The following is a 13331-nucleotide window of genomic DNA, read 5'->3' as shown; positions in this document are numbered from 1 at the left end:
ATCTAAAAGACAAGCGTGACCTACTGATTTGAGTAATGAATTGTATGATTTAACCCCCTCTCACAATGCCAGGCAACAGGCAATAGGAACAGGAAATAAAAAATATTCACCAATAAGAGCAGGGAATAGATATTATTCCTTGCTTTTATTGGTGGATATTTTCTATTTCCTGTTCCTATTGCCTGTTGCCTGGCATTGTGCAAAGGGTTTTATGATTTCCAGAAAAATTAACAAATGACAGCTTCTCAATTATATGAATAAACACGCAAATGACTTTGTAATATTTAAAATTAAACAAATATATATTCATATTTGTTAATAACTTAAAAAAAAAAAAAAAAATAAATAAATAAATAAAGCGATATTTACTTTTACACGGATATCCATGTATGTTGCTTTAATGATAAAACGAGAGGATCGCGCGAAAAGGATCGCGAGAGTTGTAACGCCACTGTTTACGTTCGATATCATCCTTCTGTCGAATTCCCAATGCGATTTTCACAATCAGCCGAGGGATGGAAATACAGTGATCGCGTGAACAATTACGAGCGGTTGAGGGTGAAAAGGGGTGCTATGGTGATGGTGGGGCCAGGAGATGGTCACGGCTGGTTCACCGGTAGTGCGTGCCACGCAACGCTTACCGCGATAATCATACATGCGTAACACGAGACCATGGAACTCGTATATCGTCCAGTTATTACCGTTCGTGTGTACATACGATTGCGTTACTGCACGTGCTGCGGATACAACTGTGTCGCACCAGAATCGTAGCGTGAATGCGGGGGATTATTGTGTGACTGCTGATCCTTCCTTCCTTTTGTTCTTAAATGGAAAGAAAGAGAAGAAAAAGAGCATGTCACACACACACACGGGTCGAATATCGTAATTTTAATCCTTATTGGATTGCACATAAAGACTGGATAAAGAGATAAAGACGAGAAGATTCAATTTACATTTAAAGGTCCGTGTCAGCTGATAGAACGTTCGTCTCTCTTATTGTTACATGCGTTGCATTGTTGTATATTATTGTGAGCGTATGAATTCGTAATTCGCATATCGTATTCGTAATACATTTTATTGCACGAGCGCGACGTTTTGTGAAACACACACAGCTCCCTGCATTCTCTTGATCGCGCTGATTTCGCGCACGCGAAATGTCGCAAAGTCGCGACACGGCGTCGTGGATTATCGGATTTACGACGGAACGTGGAAAAAAGTAGCGTGCGAAAAAAAGACCTGTCGTGATAAATAAACTGATGAGGAAGGAAAAAAAGGCACAACTGGGTCATTTCTGCTTTTCTTTTAGAGACGCGATTCTGCGCTACATGTTGTGAGACAAATAAAAATCGCTCGATCATGGTCAAAGGTCTTTAACATCATCGTGTAGCTTCAGTTTTTATTTTATCTTCTTTATATTAAATATATTTTTCGTTATGTCGTCGATTAAAGGTTAAAAACGATTACTTTGCTGTTGTATATTTGCTGCAATTGTGTTCGATTGATTAATTAATTAAATTATTTAATAAATACTATGTGTAATATAAATAGAAATATTTTGCCGAGATAAAGCCTTAGAGAAACGTTGCTTACATATGCATTGTCATAGATTGAGAACATTCGTGCAGAGGCGAACTCGTGATAAAAATTCATACGCATGCAGTTAGCGTTCGTGTTGTAAAATCATATTCCGCGTACTTTATTTCTCCGCTTTATCCGTGTTTACGAGCGCTTTTATGATTTAAAAATTTCAGATCTCTCCGGCAATGACGTGTGTCCACTTAAAACGGAGAAATATGTCATATTCCGCTATATATTCAAGTCCTTTCGTTGTTCTCGAAAACGGGATAAACGAAAGCGGATGTACGCGAGTTGATGCTTGATGAAATTTTCGTCGAAATGTTATTTGCAATTTTTTTTTTTAAGTGAAGCTTCATGAGTTTGCTTTTATCCTGAGAAACGTTTATGTAAAAATGTGTCTTCTTCTTTTTTTGTCATACACTTGTCAGAAGTTGTAAGATAATACGCGCGAGGGAATTTGCTATACGATTATATCCTCCTATCTTACACGGTTATTATTTGAAAGAAGAAAAACGTGCTATATATCAAACAGTTATTCTAGACGATGACGCTCAAGGAGCTTCAAAAAGTAACACGAGCCACGTGTATTATTTCAATAAAACACACATAGATTCGTGTGCCGTGTACTCGACTAGGTGATTTCGCATATATCTACGTCCCGAAGGGTTGATACGGTGAATTCCAAAACAGTCGACGTGCTGAAAATAAACGCGAGAGCGCTTTTACTCAAAACAAGGAACGTTCGCGATCAAAATCTAGTATGTAGCTTTTCGTCACTTGGGCATCATTATTTATGAACGACGATATCGAGCATATCGCGAGGAAATCGATATTCTTTTGACAAGATAGACTTATATTCCGATATAGATTTTATATTGAAAATTCTCAAGAACTCTGTTGCAAAACTAATAGCACAGACGTATAAAAATTATAAATATAAAATATAAAATTGTGCATTTTATCATTTTTATCAAAAACTGCTGAGAGAGTTTCTAAGATTAATATTACTCTATATGTTTTAATATTTTTTTATATTCAATATTTTTGCGGATTATGTAAGATAATGATTGTGTTACTTTGGTATGCTGACTATTACTAATCAGTTTCACGCATTATGATGAGATGGAACCGTTTAACTTCTATTTTCTCGTCGTTGTGACTTAGTACGATTTCAGGAAATTCACCGCCAAATTCAAGTGGATTTCACATTCGACGATTTACGGCAGTTCTCGGGCACATCTTTTCTCTCTGCCTAACTCCGCGTGCACACCATTCCTTTCGCTCTTGCCTCCTTTCTTTATCGGATAAAAGGCATTAGAGAGTCGCTCTCTTGCGAGGTGCAACCCATAAAAGATAATATATTTTGCGCGATTCGGGTATGCCCCGGGTCAATTCTCTCGAGAGGAAATCTGGGCGAGAAGTCAGGTTGATGCAGATCGCTTCGAAAATTTATATCGATTCGACAAATTATAACGAGAAACTCTTGGCATTTTGTGTGGGGAGGAAGGACTTTTAGATAATATTATCTAATGGAAGAATCGCGCGATTTATATTCAGCATAATAAAAAGCTCATTTAAAATGTCCTTTGCAGGATACTTGAAAGTTGGTATCCGATATTATCAAAATTTATTTTTAGTCTCTCCTTATCTTTATAGAAGCAATAAAATTCTCTAAACATGTATTCAGATAGGTGTTTTTTCCAAACTGAAAGTAGTGTAAGCAACATAATATAATCAAATAAAATTGTGGGTATAAACTTATTACAAATATAAAACATGCATCATCAATATAAATATTATATGTTTTAGTCCCTTTTTCGGGGACCATCTTCCCCGCAATTAAAAAGTAATTTTAAATATAAAGTACATAAATAAAAAAATAAAATAAAATAAAATTGCAACGCAATCAGACGCGTAATAAATAATTAAAAAAAATAATATCTGCATTACATTTCTATGATTTTTCTGATTGACTGGGTGATGAATTTTCGCAATTTTATAGAATCATGTGTGTGTGAAGAGTATTTTTCCATCTCTCTCTATCTCTGATTTCTCAAACGGGATCTGTGGAAAAAGCAAGAGAGTTTCAATGATGTACGAAGGGTGGGTGATTACGTGTGCCTCCCCCTCTGATTAAATCGCGATAGACTCCGCGAGCGTGGTATCGCGCAACCATCGCCAAACTTGCTACGAAACTGCACCATCGCACTCGAGATCTATTTGTTCCCGATGAATCCACGATCCTTGAGATAGCGAGCGAAGGTGAATCCTCTTACTACGTGGTTCGTCGATGAAGCCACGGCCCCCGTTGAAATTCAAATCGCCGGCATCGGCAACCGCCGATCCGTTTTCGTGATTCGTTTAGAATCAAACGAGAGAATTCGAACGAGAATTTACGTGTGTTTTTAATACATAGAGTATAATAAAAGAAACCAAGAATTTTTCTTCAACGTTAAAATAGTGTAATAAATTTCTAAAATTTTTTCCAAAGAGGGAATACAAATTTTTAATAAATATCTTTTATATTAGCAATTCGCGCTATATTCCACATGGATTTAGATGATTTAAATAATTACGACTTTGAAAATGGAAGACATTAAAATTCTTTAATTATACCTTGGAAAAATAAATCGTAATGTACGAGTGTAAGGCAATTTGCGTCTCCTACTCGTCCTACATTAGAGTATTTCCGATAAAGCGAGATGTATGTACATGGAGAAATCTACGGTTCGTCTTCGAATTCAAACTAGCGTTTAGTCTAGATCTCGCATTATCGGCAAAGTCGGCTTTAAATCACAGTTAATGCTCGAGATAACGAGCGAATAAGATAAACTCTCCTTACGTGATTTTCTGATAAACGCGTTCGACTAGTGGCGGCCGCCTAAAGTAAAGCGCGGTATGAGAATTCCGCTCGGAAGAAATGAGGGGGATGTGAGAGAAGTACCGCTCAAAGGACGCGAGAAGAACGGCGGCGCGTGTTCGCGAGGTTGGCGCAAACTTTGGCGCCGGAGATTCAAAGCAACCTCCGAAAGAGGGATAAATCTAAGGGAACGGGGCGGAGCCGAAGCAGTCTGAATCCTAATTACGACGACCCAGAGGCGCGTTAGACGTGACCCAGGACTAAACTCGGCTCTAAGGAGCGAGGCTAAGAGCCGAGCGATGGCTAGAAGGGGTGAGAGAGAGGAGAAGGGGAAGAGTTTCGGGAGGTTAAATGTTGCCGCTAGCAAAGGAACCGTCGGATCTGCCAGAGAGGATTTCGAGAGTATGCGTCCATCTCGGAAGCATCCTCCCCCGAGATAGCTGTTCCGCTTCGTGGTAGAATTAACGCCTTAGTCTGATGGTCTTACTCTCAGCCGGCCGACTTCTAATGCGATCCGGAAACTTTCAGCCCTTGCTTATTCCGCTGCAGCGTGAAAGGCGCGCGACAGCGACTCGCTACCGCAACGTTGAAAGCTTTTTTCCTTGTAAAATTCTGTGTATCCTACCTACTTTAACGTACGTTCGCTTCGTCTGCTTCTTTTTCGCACGACCGACGAGTTTAATCTCTCTACGAAATTTAATAAGCATCTGTGCGTCGTCTCGTCGTGCTGTTTCACTGTTACCTTATTTTTATGGTATATTCATTTGAAGATCTCTTTTCCTTTTCTCTGCTTTCTTGGATCGCGCAGATGTAAAATCCGCATGGAAGATCTCTCGGAGGAGACCTTGAAATGCTAGTAGGTTCTGCTGAAAAGCTACCTGAAATTAGCACCCTCGTTTAATACTATGGCAGATAGCCATTGAGTCGGGTTTTCCGCCGAAGGTTCGCGCATGATCTTTGCACTCGAGCGCGTGCACAAAGTAAAGTGTCGGTTCACGTCTATTATTCATCCCATGCATTGAGGATCTCTCTCTTCAAGCACGTCCTTAAATTAAGCACGATTTCTAATGAGACGTAGCGCAGACACCTTCGCCGGTGAATATATGCTATCGTCATCCAAATTATATCTAGGATGTATCATTTGCGAAATGTTTTTCGAAGTCACACTGTAAACTACATTATCAAATTTGTGATTGAAATCGCGCGCGATAATTATTTTCCTTCTGAAATGCCTCTTGTATTTTTATATATTTAATGTTATGTACAGTGGAAATTATTTGAAAATATATATTTTCTTAAAGAGATATTTCAATATTTTCATAAGTTATCAAAATGCAAAGCTTAATTTTAAAAAATTACAAATAAAAATTTGTTTAAGAATTTTTGACAGAAAATAAAATGTGTGAAATGTTCAATTCTGTATATAACCAATTCGGAAAAATAACATATTTTACTATAAAAAAATTATATCTAGTTATATCTGGTTATTTTATAAATTTCTATTTGTATATATTAAGATTTATAACATCTTTGGCGTATATAAATGTTATTTTTTTATACTATTTCTTTTGTTTATTTTTTTAAACAAATAATTACACGGAGGAAAAATTATTTCTTTGTACACTCTGTACTCTTATAATGATACACGAATATTATGCGTGCGCGAAAAGCGAGATAATTGTGAATCGGCTCGTTGGACGCCACCGCAAATCTTGACGCATCTTTATCATTATGACGTCGTAATTAACAGAGCCTAGTGCTTAAAAGTATCGCATGCAATTTGTTCTCATTAGCGACTTAGCTTTTTCACCCGAGCTCGTTGCGGGCAGCGATGGTTTTCTCTCGGCAAATATCACGTTCAGTCGCGAGTAAAATAATAGAGTTGCTAATACCGAACTCGAAGCTTATACGAAGGCTCGGTACCACACGCACGATAATTTAAAGTGGGTTGCCCACCCACTTGCACACACATACATACATAGATACATACATTTGCGCATACATGCTTTCAAAAAACGATAATACGCGCGCTGCTCTAAGACTCCGGTGCTTTGCGATGAATTTCACTTGGCTGTAATAGGATCACGTGAAGATAAACTCCCAGGATTAGGGGATTATCGAGTAACCTCCATGCGTGCGGGCAGCCTTAATGGTATGCTAATTTGGTGCTAATTCTGAAGGGAAACAGCTAATAACTCAACGGCGCGCTAACCACGAAGATTCCACCACCGGCACCGATATAATTCCGCTAAACTTGCGTCTGTCCCTTAGCACGAATCTGAATGGTAACATATGTTATCCCTCCCACGATGTCTTCCCCAAGGCAGCGAGCTCTGTATATACGCGCCGCAGTCGTTTGCTGAAAACGTTTCCAGTCGCATCGAGTGGGTAAAGTTTTAGAGCTGCTAATTGAATTACGATTCGTGCGTGTTATGTCATTGTCGTGCGAACTTGCTATTATAATCACATGGCAAAATTGAGATGCAGTGTGAATACGGCGCGGTAAATCCGGCAATGTTGTTATTTCGCTTAATGTTCATGGATGGATGGTATAGTCAAAATAGACACATATGTGTGATAGATAAAATTACAATACGATAATATGTATATTGACATGTCAGATATACATATTAGTTCGAGTCTGTGTGCTCCAGCTTTATATTTAGCGTTAAATTCAACCATCTGATATATTAATAGAATTAAACAGAGAGAGATTTCTATTATAATCTATTATAATATATTTGTAAATTTTATTCTTTTTAAAATTATATCAAATTACAGCCAATTTATCTACTATTCAAATTATTAGAAATAATAAGATTATATTTTTCTCGATATTACTTAGAACTGAAAATCATACAAAAAAATACGGTATAGTGATGAACGTGTCGAGACGCAAAGTAGCGAGGCAAAATACTCTCGCTTAAGTATGCTATACGTATCATTTACGTTACGGTGATAAGAAAGGAAAACGGCGTGTTCGGAACCGCGGACATCCGTTTAATCTGCAATCTGCCGATCGGCTTTACCGGCAATAGTTTCACACTTTAGGGATTTCGGTATGCAAATGCCGGCGAAGAAACACGCGCGGTATATCGGAGCCTGGCCAGTCGCCAGCTACTATCCCTCGCAGCCGCCGGCTACCTATCGCGACTTGTGTTGGCGACGTGTTAGCGAAGCGTATTGCATATTGCAACGTGGATCGAACCATGGAAAGCACACCGAAAGGCGAAACAAAAACGTTCCCGTGGAAAACACTGGCGTATCTTCTCACGAACGCTTCATAGAAATATTATTTTGATTTATAAATCTTGGTTTAATATTTATTTTGAGATAAGAATACAGTTTCGAATTTAATCAATAATTTTAGTATGACGTATAATTATAAAATGCTAACGGTGATGTATATACATATATATTCTGACAAAATTCTTTAAATTTGAATCAAATTGTTTTTAAATAATTTCTTGATTATTTCTTCTTCTTATCGCATAATTACGTAAAAAAAATTTATTACTAAATTTTTTTAATTGTTGCTTAATAGAAGTATTTCAGAAGACGTTATGTTTACCTTCTATTGTACAGATAAGATGAAAATTGAATGATGTATCAAGAGGGTGAAGACTTTCCCATGGAAAATTAGACGGAATTTCTTAGAGATTACATCAATTACACTCGCGTGAAGAACGTTAAACGTATCAAGCGCGAAATATCTAACGGCTCATGCTTTTAGCTTTACGCTGTGTAATTATTATAGCGCGCAATACGTTACACGACGGTGATAAGAATCGGGATATCGTCGGCAACATGCCGCGCGATAATACGTTCAGCACGAGTTGAAATTCAAGAATCGCCTGCACCTTTCAAAGTAGAATATGCATAATCGCGTGTGAGGGATTAAATAACGTTGAAATGTTATTTCATCTCGGAAAAACGAAAATCTTTAAAAAAAAAGATAATAAAGAATACATATTTAAACAACGGGAGAGAAAGAGCCAGACGCAGATGGTAATGAAACAATTAATTTTCATTGAAACTGATTAGTTGAGACACAAATTTTCTTTGGTACGCGATACAAATAATTTAATAAATCTCAATTCGAGATTTTTATCCTTAATAAATTCCTTTGTTCTCCCTAAAGAAGTATAGGCGAGAAAAATATCGGCACGAAACTGCTGAATCGGGAATCGAACTTGATAATAAAAATATCTCGATAATAAAGAATCATATATAATATAGGTACTATATGTCACGATAAGCACAGATATAAGCATTTCCGTGTTGGTTTTCTTTCAAAATATCTGCTTTACATCGACAATTTTGTATGTAAAATATATGTTTCTTTAATATTGTTTGCATCAAAGTTTGTATGTTTACTCTGTTACAGGTGAGTTGAAAATATCGCTGCATGAAGGAAGAGACGTAGAGAAAATACATGTAATTACTTTCGATCTGCAAGAAACGCCGCCGGCGGTGAGTGGTAAAGATATTTTTACAAACTATAATAGTTAATAGCAAACATAGACACACAACATGCACAGGCTCAGTATCATTCTTTGTGAGATTATCTAAAATATATCTTTTTAAGAAAAATTACAATATAATGACAATATTTTGTAATTTAAAATGATTAGACCAGAGTAGACGAAGAATGTAAAATAATTTGGAAATATACTTGTATTTGACATTTTCACATATTACGAATAGACGGCTATTATGCTTTTGGCGCCAGCGAACTGTCAGTGGTCTTAGGATCGATATAGAGAAGGTCACGGAACTCACGTAATTTTCTTGGTCGACATACGAGTATTGTGAATTATCTACTTTAATATTTTGTAAGGTCGATTCCGTAGTGCTACGTCCGAATGGTAATTTCGAGCATCCTATAGTCACGAGTGATGATTCACGACTACCGCAGACTATGTCGCGCGATGAATCGGAAAAATATAAGAAATAAAATTAACATTGAATCTATAATATCGATTTTGCATCTGATTTGACGGGTATAAATAAGTAAAAAGGAAGATCTTCGTGTCAATTATCGAGCAATCTTAATCAAGACTTGTCTGCCTGCAAGCACTTTATTCACCAGACAACGCTTCGCCGATATAATGGAACTATATTATTCATTTTTGCGGTAATGGAAGAGATAATTACCGGTGACACGAGACGAGTTCGCTGGCCTGGAATGAAAAAGGGGGTTCGATCGTGTAGCGCAGGAACCAGGAAGATTGTTAGGGGTTATAAAAAGAGAGATACGGCCCACACATATATATACACACGGGCGTAAAGTTTAAACTGCAAAAAAAGGAGCCAATTTTCACGCAGCGGCGCGATAGGCGGATTTTTAATCGTTACGTGCACGTTAGACTCATTTGGAAGACATATTCGTATATATATATATATATATAGATCTATCGCAAGCTTCCGCATTCCATTAACGGATAATATTAAGTGGCGTGAAGCGAACGGCTGTGCCGCCCATGGTAATTTCCTAATAGCATATCGTTTCATCGAAATTCGCGGGAATATTATGGTACGAAGAAGAATCACAATTTCCTTCTTTTTATTCTTCGAAGCACTCGGTTCACTCTCGGCGTCTCGGTTTCTCTGTTTCCACTCTGGCTGCTGCTGTTCACTTCGTAACGTTAAATGTGATTTGATAGCGGCGAAAAATACCGATAATAACGCGGTTTAATTTAATTTATTGCTACGGGTTTTTTTTTATACGTGAAAAATGGCGACATGTATGATTTACAATGATGAGGGAGAAAATAGGAGAGAGAAAGCGCCGGATTTTTTATTTTTTTCGAATTGTTCTCAAACCAGAAGTAATCTTCACTGTTTTATTTCGGTACGTAAATTTAATTTGCAGAAGATAAAAATATTACTGCTAAGGCCCACGTAACGCAATCTGCTAGACTTTTGTGAAATGAAATCTGCGAGATGAAACCCGCGAGATATATTTTCGATGAATTTATTCCACTGAAAAATTGTTCATTTTGAAATAGACTTCTTCATTTGCGCGTTTGTGATCAATTTTAAATGACGATTGAAAATATATTGCTGGTCATAGATTTGTCTCTTCGTATTTTTACCATTTCATTATCAAATGCGTTCAATGAACGCCGGATAAGTTAAAAAGTCTTCATAAAATTTAGTCGTTTGTATATTAATCCGTTAAATCGGAATATCCTCACGCGAATCCATTGCGAGAATAAATTTGGGAGAATCAAGTTGTGCGAGAAGAACCAAAGCCGATGTTAATTCTGCACGGTACCACATTAACGTCAAACTTTTGCGACGCACGCGGACGTCTTGCGCAAACTTATAATAATAATTATCATTATTATTACGTCGTTCAACAGTGCATCCGCAACCGAAGCGCAAAGTCTGCCTCCGAGGATTTGACGTTCGCGAAACAGTCGAGCTGGTTAAAACCGGCGAACAACAACGACGGGTCGCTTCGTAACGAGTTGTTTTAAAGTTTCTCTCGACGAGAGGGCAAATCGTTCGCGCGCGCCGTTTGGGCAAAACGAGCCGAAGAAGAGAGCCTGTCCTTGTTAAATTCAACTCTCGAAGTATTTATTCAAAAAAAGTAAAATAAGTTCTAGTTACTTAATGTATTGTAGAAAATGCAAAGAGATGGAGACAAAAAGTGAAGAAGATCCAGCTGCAGATTTTATATATTTATTATTATCAGTTGAGAAGATTGTCACTAGCAGATATAAGATATTTCTTTTTTTTTAACATATATTAAACACTTTAATTATTTTATTCGTATGGTGTATCGCATCAAAACGAACAGAGATTTATATAATCAATCTTTTTTAATTTAAATTTGAAAAAGGTAATTATAAGAGAGAATATCTTGTGCATCGTGTATCTCATTAAAATTGGAGTATTATCGTAAGAACGTGTGATCTTTCTTCTGTTGTGATGAATATCCGCGCAAGGAGAGAGTTGGAATAACAAAGTATGAAGTTAAAGCGGCGCAATATCTGCGTAAAGAATTCAGGAATTGGGACAATCAAAATCTGTCGACATCAGAACGAAATGCGGGATGCTTTCGAATGCGAGAGTAGTCGACTTCGAAATGAGATGTGCCGACGTACGGAAAACTTTCCTGCTGCGCTCAACATAAAATTGGATTGTATTTCAAGTATGTCAACGCTCCGGGAAGCCCTACGATCCAGCTGTAATTGAATACCGTTCCACTTATAATCGAGTTCGTTTGCTATAGCTTCGTACAGCTTTATTTGTCCTCTGATGATCAACGGATTCGCGTATCGATTCGCGAAGAATTGACTTATATATATCTATAATCTTTTATTTCGCGCCGATAATTTCTGGATTATCGCAAAAAGAAATGCACACATTTATTTTACTCCGATGTGATTTAATATTTGTGATATAATAATAATTAATTATTATATTAACGAAAGAGAAACATTATACGGATATCTGATATTTTGTAATATCAGATACCGTTCATTCAATCGCTTTTGACAGCTAAAAAAAAGAATGTATTAGAAACGTTGTGAATCATTCCTATCGAACTTTAACTCGACGCGAGTAAATCTAAAACTGAATGATCGTATGTATGGGGGGAAGGAGTGGCTTGATCTTTTCTTCGCGTTTATAATTTTTTACAACAGTTCGGCAGTACATACCCGAACGAATTATAGGGAATATGTAATTTCGAAATCCGACACGTACGTCAAAATTCGAGGAATCTAGAGGAATCTGTACGCGCCGAGAAGCCGCAATATTCCGAACGTTCATCAGCTCCAACCGGCCAGAAACGATGCTAGGTAACGTGCCTTGTTAACAGCCCCTCCGAAACTGGCGTATCTTAGAGCATCAGACGTTCTCTCTCCCTCTCACTCTCTCTGTCCTCTCTTGTTCTCCCCGTGTTAGAAGTACGTAGGTATGTATATATCCCGTCGTCGAGTTCGTCGTTATAACCGCCCTGTCTCGAAACTACCTGTCTCGCGGTGTAAACGAGTTTCGCTAATTTTGGGAGAAACTAGGAAGTTTCTCGACCGAGGATGCTCATAGACAGTACGCGATCCAGTTTCCGAGCGTTTTCGTGCGCCGCATTTTCGGAATAATAAATCATCTCGGCATAGTAAATCACCTCGAAACTGAACGTCGACGTTTGTATTGCCGTTATAACTGCTAAGGGTAAGAATAATATTTATTTTACTTCTTTCATCAAGGAACGAAAATATTACATTCTTTAATATTCTCTCTGTTATGTTGAATTGAAATAGAGAGAGAGAGAGAGAGAGAGATAAATTATGAAATTTAAATAAAGAGATGTAATTATGAGGTGTCGGTATCAATTATTCAATATTTGGCAGTAAAAATGTCTGTTTAAATATGTTAATAAATTTTTTTAGAATTTATTTACATCAACGTTTCCGTTAAAAAAGAAATAAATTATAGTTTGGTAAATATCATTGAAATGAATGAAAAATCTAGCGTTAATTGACGTATATTAACGTTATAACAATTTGATTTCGTGTTTAAAATTTTGATCAAAAATTGATATTGTGAATATTTTCGCGCAATATTGGATCACGGTCATCAATTTTGGCTTTGTATCGTTAATCATTCTGAAATTTGTCTTTATTTTTCGATAAAATCAATTTTATCTTTATTACTCGCGATAAAATAAATTTTGCCAGCGCACACAATCTCGTGTCATATTTTTTTTTTACGGACATAATATATTACTGACGTTTGCGATCAAATTTATTAAGCATATTGTTTAACGTTATTATGCCCGGATTTTATGTTCCGCGGTTAATACTTCTAATAATCGCGATAAGTGTGCTATAGAGTGATCAATCGATTAATGCTAATTATGCGCATAAACGAAGATAAC

At 37.0% G+C, this 13331-nt stretch overlaps 2 protein-coding genes and 2 long non-coding RNA genes across 10 annotated transcripts in view; 2 read left to right on the top strand and 2 right to left on the bottom strand.

The window, feature by feature from the left end:
* Prd1 (pleckstrin homology domain-containing protein pruning defect 1) overlaps positions 1-13331 on the bottom strand; it is a 282723-nt gene that overhangs the window by 18851 nt on the left and 250541 nt on the right. The gene's annotated exons all lie outside the window — the stretch shown is intronic.
* Positions 1-13331, top strand: part of Fas3 (fasciclin 3) — a 301339-nt gene that overhangs the window by 110576 nt on the left and 177432 nt on the right. The gene's annotated exons all lie outside the window — the stretch shown is intronic.
* Positions 1-13331, bottom strand: part of LOC145938777 (uncharacterized) — a 431555-nt gene that overhangs the window by 271370 nt on the left and 146854 nt on the right. The gene's annotated exons all lie outside the window — the stretch shown is intronic.
* The window catches only part of LOC145938778 (uncharacterized), a 73726-nt gene continuing 67201 nt past the window's right edge, over positions 6807-13331 (top strand). The window contains exons 1-2 of the long non-coding RNA XR_014425734.1: positions 6807-6822; positions 8826-8911. This is a non-coding gene — a long non-coding RNA (uncharacterized LOC145938778). The remainder of the gene's footprint in view (positions 6823-8825; positions 8912-13331) is intronic.

This window comes from Prenolepis imparis, unplaced genomic scaffold (assembly GCF_030444845.1).
Source record: "Prenolepis imparis isolate NDT839.2.m4 unplaced genomic scaffold, iyPreImpa1.0 SCAF_7, whole genome shotgun sequence".
NCBI classification, from domain to species: Eukaryota; Metazoa; Arthropoda; class Insecta; order Hymenoptera; family Formicidae; genus Prenolepis; species Prenolepis imparis.
This window is presented reverse-complemented; position numbering and strand designations above follow the sequence as displayed.